Source organism: Xiphias gladius, chromosome 24 (assembly GCF_016859285.1).
Source record: "Xiphias gladius isolate SHS-SW01 ecotype Sanya breed wild chromosome 24, ASM1685928v1, whole genome shotgun sequence".
Classification (NCBI taxonomy): Eukaryota; Metazoa; Chordata; class Actinopteri; order Istiophoriformes; family Xiphiidae; genus Xiphias; species Xiphias gladius.
The window spans coordinates 22,575,894-22,584,338 of record NC_053423.1 but is presented as its reverse complement, the minus strand read 5'-3'; positions in this window follow the sequence as shown (position 1 = coordinate 22,584,338).

Sequence of the window (8,445 nt, the reverse complement as noted above, 5' to 3'; positions counted from 1 at the left end):
CCTGTCTCCCTCTTCTCCAACTACGCTATTCATCTCTTGTTTATTACAAAGTATTAAACAAATACAAGAACTGTAAAATCAGAATGCAATCTGTCACTTATTTTTTGATTTTTCTCTCTTTCTCTTGTGTCTGTTCTTTGTCCTGTTTGTATCCTACTCCATCATACATGTGGAGCTGATTGACTATTGTGTGCTTTGGGGATTGAAAGAGGAAAAAAAAATATGAATAATTTTTTCAGTCATTAATTCTGAATCTTGTTTCTGTTTGTTGTATCATGTCTGAGTAAAGATTTTAATACTGTATGTCAAGTGTTCTTCGTTTATTTTAAAAGCTCACATTTGAGACTACATAACATTTAATGAATAAACAAATTTGTAAAGTTGTTCCAAACAACTTCAAATATTGCAAGATGTAAATGAAAATTACGGTTAATTACAGTAGTTACACGCGTTGAACCATTGTAGGCTGCAAACTACCAGAGTGCACTCATTTCCTTCAGGCTCCACACAAAACACCCACTCTCTTTCCATGACATGGAATGTCCCGACTGGGCTCCCACTGCGTCCTGGAGAGAGGATGGTACGCTCCTCAGTCCAGCAGGACCCCAGGGCCCTGGGTGACTGCTGGCGCCGCACTCCCACCTCTCAACCTCTAGAGGGAGCACTGACCTCTTGTCCTTGTCCAACTCTCCGCAGCCACCGTCGGCTGGCGCTCCACCTACCCCCTCTTACCCTCCCTCGATTAGAGCTCCTCGGTGGCGAAATGGCTCTGTATTGCCTCCCCACCTACTTCTTGTACTCGGCCTATAAGGGAGCAGCAGAACTGAGATCAGAACATTTTTTTTATAGGTAAATTTCACCCTGCACCGGTGGTTCCAATCCCTCTGCCACATATTTAAATGTTTGGAGAGACAGGAATAGGGGTCTAAGTTTGTATCTGTGCGGCCATGTAGTCAGGGGCTGCTCTCTCTCTCTCTCTCGTCCCACCTCCATCAGCCTGTCTCCTCCCTTGACTGTGACAATCTGTCCAGAGCACGATCCAGAGTAGCTCTTCTTCTTCCTCCTGGCTTAGACTGTAAAAGACTGTAAAGCTCTGGCACAGCTCAGCTCACTGCTCCTTAGAAGATGCACAAAACTTAAGTTCCTTTTGGGGGAAAAAAAAAACCCTTCAGTCTTCACTGTTATCTAAGTCATACTTCTATCTAGGTTATACTTAAAGCCTGTCAGGCCAGTATTACATTTTCTTCTAAACCAGTATATTTAAAGGATTCAACAGCAGTTGTAGAAGTTGTATAGGATTGGGTGGATCTTATTTTCATGCCTGTTTATGACAGTGACAAATTCTATGGTAGCATTAATTAAGCTATGGTTATGGGCCAGAAAAATTGATCGTCAGCCTGTTTTCAGTAAGCTCGTATATAGAATGGCCAAGCAGTAATTATTTGGTGGCTAATTTACATTTTCATGCCTCAATATTTTACTATGGTTTTGCTAAATCCAGTTTTGGCACAAACCAGGAGTGGAAAACGTAGAAATTAATTTAGACGTAGCAGTAGTTGCAGTGTTGCTATGATTTTCCTCTTTGGGTGATGTGTGGTTGGCCTTGTTATATATCCACCAGAGTGGCCTCTTTTATTTTTGTGCTTTACTGAGCGGGCCAGCTCCACTGAGTTTAGGATTATTCATACTCTCCATTCCACCCCAGCGCAGAGTTGTGGTAAATATACTATAAAACACGGACCTGGTTACCCTGAGTCGAAAAAGTCGACCAAGACAAATGAGAAAGGAGGCTAGGCGTCACTTTCCAGGTTGCAGATGCCTGATTCAAGTGTGCCACAGTGGAAGGTGCTCCTGTAGCCCCGACAGCTGCCAGCAGAGGGAGCAGGCACAATGAGTTCTCTGTTCAGGGCCACATTGCAGCCATGTCAGCAGCATCGTATTTAGAGAGGACGCTACAAGCTCTCAGCCTGAAGTGGTGGACAGTAAAGTTGGCCCTTTTGATTCAGGATCAATAGCGTGATGAGTTTGTACGTTTGATTGGAGCGAGTGCAGAAAGTGCTGGATTCCATAATAAGATTTGCACCAGCTGGAAGGTCTACATTCTGTGCGGCTCCTTAACCTTCCCCGGGCCCTTTAGCATCTCGCCAGTTTGCTGTCCCCGTTCCTTTTCCCATCTTTCCTTTCCTGCCTCACTTTTTCCTCATCACAGTCTTGTCTCACCTTCCTGTCCTTGCACTCTCCTCACCTTTACTCCCCCCCGTCTCTCATTTGTTCTGTCAACCTTTCGGTTTCTTTCCCAGTATCCTTCCTGCCCTCCCCTCTCCCCAGTCTCCTTCTGGCTCTCCTTCCCTTCCTCCCTCACCCCCTGTTTCTCACCCCTTTCCCTCTCCTCCAGCCAACGAGGGTGAGCACTGCAGAAAGACACCTTTATACCAGGGGTCAAATTCCTCTTCATTTCTGCCTCACAAATGTCGATTTTCACCGGGTGAATGTTATTGCCGTGCACTAAATAAACAAGCCGTGTTTGAAGTCACACGCCAGCAGCAATGCGGGTGGACCCTGTGTGGTAGAAGTACCCCACACATCGCCTTCATGCGCACACACACACACACACACACGAGGAAGACAGAGCTTTATTGAGCTTGTGTACTCTCCAGACAGCAGGGCAAGATGTCAGGTGTGTTTGCTGCTTATTTTCTCTTCGCTCAGGTAGCCCGCCACAGTAAAATAAATACTATAATCCCCATCTGAACTTCAGTGTTGCATAATTTTCCGTGAGTGGGCAAAAGGGAACTTTTATTTATTCCAACATTTAAACTCACTCCCAAACACACAGCTTCAAAGTTGTAGGTTGTTTTGCACATTATCTGCTAACGAATGCAGATAGATTTTAAAAGTTCCCTTTTTTCTTCCTTATGGCCTGTTGTGCGATATCTTTTTCAGACAGAGCGTAACATTTATTATGCTTTAAAAAGTTGTCTGCGTCAAAAGCATGATACGGCCTATTGGGACTAATGTATTTGGTCAGGATTTGTTAAAAAAAAAAAAAGAATAAAAATGGCAGATAAATTAAAAATTTAGACTGTGGCCAGACAATTTACGTAAAAACAAACAAAAAAACAAAACATTTAGCTCGCTGATTAAAGCCATCCACTGTTGGCACCCTTGAGTGTTTATGACCATAGATTAAAAACATTTCCGTGTTTGCTTGGATTCCAGATCAAAGTGTCATGTCTACTGAGTGACAGTAAATGGTGAAAAGAGCCATTAGTGTGGACTTTTTGCCAAATGTTTGTCAACTTTATGCACGGCCGTATGTCTATTGTGTAAAAAACGCAAACTCTTGCTACATATTACAGTTTGTTGCCTCTGTAAGGTCCAGACAGTTGGGATGGGAAGAAACCTTGGAATGACGAGTGACAACATTTAGCAAAGCCAAATTGCTGGTGAGCCGCCGTCCCCGTGTCCCTTGAGCGGTAATGACATGCTAGGTTTGTGGGTACATGCAGACCGAGTCTGAACCAGGGTACACTTAGACGACTCGAGAGTCCCTCCTGAGCAGAGCTAAATCCGGGTGAAACTGAGAATGGGTCCCACATAAATGTATGTAATTCTACATCTGAGCGCGGTTGGTCTTGCTTTCTAATCAGGGGAACACGGCAGATAAAAATATGCCAGACTTGAGAGATTTGCTGAAAGAAACGTTTCGGAGAGATATCATCGTGGTGCCCCAGCGCCACTGGGGACAAAATCGAGAATGTGTTCCAAAACTTAATACAAAACGTGAAAACACCTCAACTTAACTTGCATCTTGTGATGAATTCTGCATTTTGCATTAATCGTAAATTGTAAATCATGAGCCGAATTCAAACCTGAGCACATCATCTAGTCGACCTGTCTGTTCCAGTTGAAGTACCTGATTGTACTTGCTGCTGCCTCTTTGTGTAATTATATTTTTAAAAAATGTCGTATACCTTGACACCTTTTAATTTGCCCCCAAACACTAAATCCCGTGAATCCGCCTAATAACTACACCGACAGCGAGGAACACAAAGTCTGTGGGGCAACAAGTATTGAAATTAATCAGGTCAAATATGCAGGAACTCCTTCAGTTACATCTTTTGGGCAGTGCGCATAGAAGGGGTGGAATATTTTTACGGGGAAGGATGCAAAATGCCACCTCTTAATTACACTGTCATGACAAGGAGGAGACCGCTCGGTCCGTTTGAGGGAGGGTTAATGAGCCCTTGTCTGTGTGCCAGGGGGGAAGGTGTGAGGGACGGAATGCGTCGGCAAGGGGAAAGCTGGCGGCACAGAAAAAGGAAGAGGGAGGGCGGTGTTTTCATTCTGCAGCATCATAGTTAGTAATCCCGCTGCCGAGGCATGCGCATGTTTTGTTCGTGCATTAATGGCCCGGATGGGACTGCACTTGAGGGCCGAGACGAAAAGCTCTTTGATGGCTCTTCAGAGGACAGACGGGCAGGAATGAGCTCGTGGTCATAACAGCTCAGATTGTTTTATTGCTGGTCTTCCCTGACCTCCTTAACCGGCTGCTGTGTCTGTGCACAAGTTTTAGCCTCTTGTTTTTGGAAATCAGTCGTTTGTTTTCCCTTTTTTTGATCTTTTGTGCCTTCATCCTCACGCCCAAGTCTCACAACCACGCTGGGTTCCTGAGTCTGTTCTCATCCTCCTCCTCACTCCCTCCACCACTTTCCTGTCCTTTGAGTCACCGTCTTCTCATCTCCTCCGCTCCTCCTGAATGTATACGGTACAGTTTCCGCTGTTATATTTTGTCCACAAATGATATGTTTCTTACTTTTTGATATTCCCCTCTTGAATTTTTATTTAAAAATATGCCCTAATTTACCTAGGAACATTTCAGGAACGCCCTGTTCACACACAAACAGTTACAAACGTTCACACATGGGAGCCGCCCAGTGCAACCGCAGCAAGATCAGCTGGTCGCTCCACTGGAGCAGACCGGGGCTAAGGGCCTTGCTCAAGGGCATCTCAGTGGTGGGGGTAATGGCCACTGCTGATCTTGAACTTTCTCCACCCAGATTTATCCTCCGCCTGCAAGTCCAGGGAACAAACCGGCGACTTTTCAGTCACGTGCCCTTTTCCTCTGTAACCTTTTGGGCCGCTAGTGCTCAAATTAAATTTCACTGATTATTTCCCTGGCTCCGCCTGAGTAAAGGTGTCCCGTGCGGAATTTACAAACTTTGTTACCTCCTCATCAGCTGACTTAAGCTTGACATCATTTCTCAGTCCAGTCTTCATTTGACTTTGGTTCTGTGTGTTTGATCTACAAGTGGCCCGAGTAAAACTCCCACATTTCCACGAGCTCATGAGCATACACGATCCTTGCCGAACTGAACCAAATTTTGATTTAAAAACTTTCAGATTGCAGAATTTATCCGACCAGCTCTTAAAAAGTCCACCCTCTGAACTTCACGAACACCATTAATAGTGTAGGCAAAGAAAGTTTTAAGCTTGGTGATTCTTTGTTTTGATGGCAGTGCTATTTGGGGCACAGAGTTGACTATATATCTGAAGCTGGTACACACAGACTTAGACTTTTTTTTCAGTGGACCACAAGTTTTAAACAGAGTTGCTACACTAATAAATATACCAGGAGAATATTTAGCCCATCCAAGTGTCGCCGTTGGTCAAATGCCCAATCATCTAGCACGGTCTATGGAAAGAATATTGTGTTAACTTCTAGCCACCCAACATAACCTTTCCCACTTGTACACCGTTCATCGTTCATATCCTTCAGCTTGCGTCTTGTCCCATCACTCAGCCCTCTTTCTGCCGCCTCCGAGGTGTCTTCTACCGCTTCACGTCCCTCAGGAGCTCCCTTCCCTCCTCGGCGCACTTCGTCTTCATCCCTTCCCAGCTTTCTCTCCGCTCCGCTACTGTACCCAGAGAGAGGGCCCTGGTCTCAGCAGCTTCCTGTATCACAAAAGACCCCTCTGTTCCACCACCCCCCCCGGGTTTCCTCCGCTGCCACCCAGCCCCCTTCCTCAACACCCCTGTGGTACATTCCCTCCCTCTCCCCTGGTGCATTCCTCATTGACCTCGGCCGGCTGAGGAGTCCCTCTGTCAGCGGGCTCCGTGAGAGTGGGACTGAGCCTGCACTGACCGGTGGAAGCAGTTGGTAGGTTTTCTGTTCATGACAAGTCGGTCCAGAGAGGGGGCCTTCAAATATAAGCTGAGTTAACTTTAGGGCCATTACAACACGAGCTGTGAGCAACTTGCGTGGTGAGTTCATAGTGCAACGGGACAGATAGGACAGCATTCAACAAAGTATAGTAAAAATAAAATCATATGGGATATTCATTAAATACACAATGCGTGACATTAGAAAGGCCACTGTGGAGGTCTGTTGGAGAACTGTCTTGGCTGAAAATTAACGTGAAGAAACTAGGCGTGAAGAAAAAGCTAAACAAATACAGTTGGTGGAGGCCGATCCAGTGTCAGAGCGCACGTCTCTACTCCAACGCACAAGTGGGTCGCAGCACTTAATCTGAACGGACCGCTGATGGCCGTTGTTCGACAGAACAATCAGTGTTAATGTGCAGCGTCTTGCCGCCGCTTAGACCCGCCTCGCAGATCTTTTCGCTGTTGTGTCGGAGTAACAGCACCGAGAGGTAGCCTCGCTGATGTCAGCCAGCTGACACATGGCAAAGGCGAATTTATCAGTCCCCAGTTGGAAACCGCACGTAGATGGACCTCGTCTGGATGGCGTCTGCTGAGGTGCCCGGTTATAATGAAACGGATGAGGTGGAAGCGAGCAACCTTTCCTCCGCCAAATCCATTATTTTCTTTGATGGGGTGCCTCCGAATGCATTCCCACGTGACCACTTACCAAATGATATGAAGGAGTGAGGCTTAACTGGTGACGTAGCGTGAGGAATCATTATTGTCGCTAGGGGTTAGCTGCAGTTTAACGTACCTGATGGCGGTCTGTCGTTTGAGGGCTTAGAAGATAAGATTTTGACCCGCAAGCCGATCAGAAACGAGTGTTTTCGAGATGCCAACTGTTGTTCTCAGTCACTGCATACTGGCACACATACAAATGTATGTCTATACGAACATGTGTATAAAAAAGCATCCACCTGTTAAAATTAGGCACGGATGTATTTTAAGCAAATTATCAGGAGTACGTGCTTTTTTATTCGTTTTTTTTTTTATTCGTGTTTTTCTGCTCATTCCACATTATACAGAGGTAAGAATTTGTTGGTTCAGCTAAAATGTTAATCAAAAATGCTACATATAAAGTGGTATAAATCAGATGATACATAACCGTATAGACTGTTGGTTCCAAGAACAAATAGCTTCTCTGTGTGTGCTGGCATTATATTCATTTTAAATGGAGCATTTTGTTACTTAAGGCAGAGCACTGACGTCCTGCCTGCATCAGGCGATCGGCTGACTACTAACACCTGATCACACAGGTGTTAGTAGTCATAATAATCTCAATTACTCTCAGTCTTCTTCATTTTTCCTAATGGTGGACATCTCATTTTGTATTGAAGCACTTTCCCTTCTTTGTATTGCTACTATATGACCAGTTGTTCACGATCATCGGACGAGTGCAGCACTGAGACCGCAGCTCATCGTAGTTTGGAGAGGAGCAGTTCAGCAGCTGGTGTGAAAATAGCCCCGGAGCTCCTGGCCGCTACTCCGGTTCCTCCACAGTTCTTTGTGACGGTCAGCCGGGCCGGGTATAGCCAGGTGTCGGTCTAATGGGAAGATGACCCACCTGACCTTCGCCTCGACCTCGCGGTGTCCATCTGACTAGTCTGGGTTACAGCCCAACCTGTCCTTTCACCAACTGAATACTTCTAATGCTTCACATTCTCGCTGCTTCTCCTCTTTCATCCCGTACAATTAGGAAAACCCACAAGACAGGCTTGTTTTTTTTCATTCAGAACGATCTCCTTCCAAAACCGCTGTCCCGGTAGAGTCGATGAGCAGCTCTTTCTGAACCCAAACAAAACATGTTTTTTTTTTTCACGGGCAACTGCGGCTTGTAATGGGGGAAGTGTTAAACCTCGCCAAGCTGTGTTTCTGGTGACGTTCCTCCTGATTCATTTGAGCCATTGATTCTTCATGATTTTCGGAATATAATTGGAGCATTGCAGGTGCTGACGTCTTTGATTTGAGATTTTTCGCTGAAGCACCCAGGATTAGGGAAGTGCATTGTGCTTATCGCTCTTTCCCCTGTCTTTTCATTTTCTCTCCGTGTTTGACCGGGTCTGTCCAGAACGTTTTCCCTCCCTTCAGCCTGATGTATGCTGACCCAAGCTGACCAGTGACTGTGAGTCGAAAGGAACGACAATTAGGCCAACGGGTTACTAGACAGCGCCGTTCTGTTCATCCAGAGACTAGCATGGTGGTGTACGGTCGTACCTCCTCACAAGATATTTCCGTCAAATC